The sequence below is a fragment of the Myotis lucifugus genome, unplaced genomic scaffold, assembly GCF_000147115.1.
Source record: "Myotis lucifugus unplaced genomic scaffold, Myoluc2.0 scaffold_38, whole genome shotgun sequence".
In the NCBI taxonomy this organism is placed as follows: domain Eukaryota; kingdom Metazoa; phylum Chordata; class Mammalia; order Chiroptera; family Vespertilionidae; genus Myotis; species Myotis lucifugus.
Window position 1 is genome coordinate 4,067,774 of NW_005871086.1, and position 1,798 is coordinate 4,069,571.

Sequence of the window (1,798 nt, forward strand, 5' to 3'; positions counted from 1 at the left end):
CACATATTTAAGTTGACATGTAAATGTTGCATTATAAGTTTAAACAGGGGCAAAGGATGTACTGTCTGGTATTTATTTTTTAAAATTCTTTACTAAGTTAAGGTATTAAAAATGTGGAATCATAGCACTCTTTTAAATGTACCCAATGATATTTATATACCCTATCAAATTGATATCTCATTCTTTTAAAGGATACACAAATTATATTTCCATTCCCATGGACTATTATATGGACTATTAAAGTTTATGCTTGCAAGTCTCATTAATTACACAACCATTTTCTCTGCAACAAAAGAAATGTATAAATAAAAAATTTTTAAACATTTCCTGTGAACATAGGCCCTAAGTCTGTGACTCCCGAACTATTTACTCAGGTGGCAAGGGGCTCTTCTGTGAATCACAGGGAACCGCCGGACATTGTAAATTTTCAAGGTAAACGCAGTATGAACTACAGGTTTGGAAGTAGTTCACAGCTTCAACAGTTGGTCAAAACTACATTCCTTTGATGATGTTATATTTTGCAAGGCTGGCTTTGTGGCCGATGCTGTACTTCAAAAGCAAGTCAGGCCCTGGCAAGTGTGCTCACTGGTTAGAGCGTAGGCCCAGGCACTGAAGGGTCTCAGGTTTTATTCCTGGTCATGGGCACGTACCTGGCTTGCGGTTCGCTCCCCCACCCCTGGTCGGGGCGCTTACAGGAGGTAACCAGTAGATGGGCCTCTCTCACATTGATGTTTCTCTCTCTCTCTCTCCCTTCCTCCTTCCCTTCCACTCTCTGAAAAGCAATGGGAAAAAAATATGCTGAGGTGAGGATTAACCAAAAGCAAGTCAGCACACATGTCAGTGTGGAACATGAAATGAGGAAGGGGTGCCCAAGGTTTAAGGAATCGGGTGCATCACCTTAGTAAGTCATTCTGGTTACTTAAGAATGAAATAAAGATATATATTTTTCTTTCACTTTGTGTATTTTTTCTTTGGCTACTATGTTGTTAGGATAGAAATACTTATTAAGTTGTTTGAACCAAAGCAATTAATAAATGGAACCAATAAGTGTTTCTTTTGGTCTGAGGACATAGTGGAAATATTATTAGCTCACTAAGGATGGTGTGAAACTAGAAAGGCTGGGACTTCTGGTGTAAGTGTTAAAACACAGTCTTCTGAGTTGAGATATTGTCATAATGACCTTTAGTATGTAATACATCAAAACAACATAGCTATCTTATAAATTTTGACGATTATTAAAAATAAAAAGTGAAAAGTTTTGGAAATGTATCTCCAATGAATGGGTTACCCCCCTCCCCCCCAGTTGGTCATATACATGTGGATGAAAAGCATTATATATCCATAGATAAATATTAAAAAGGAATGTAAAATTATATTCCTATCTCCATTTTAATAGATGTAAGCACCAAATAATCGTGTTTATATAGGTATCAAACGAGCTGTGTTATAGCCATGTCACTCAGTTCCTGAACTCTGGAATTATAGGTCAAAAGTCAGCTAGTGCTTGAGCATCAACAATTCCTTCTAAGGATCCATCAGCTCTGTTAGGTGGTGTTCATTGTTTTGAAAGCAAAGAATTACAAACATTTGATTTCCTAAACAATAAGGTATCCTTTCATTAGAATTCACTTTCTCAGCTCCAGAATTTTAAATTGTTCCTTGTTTGGGGCCCTAGAGGCTGGGGTCCTAGATGCAGCCTGGGACAATGCATCTTCTCAATGTTCGGGAAGGGTGACAGGTGCCCTTTTCTGTTGTAAATTGGAAGAAGGGCTCTTGTGGAAGGAGGGTGGGACAGAGA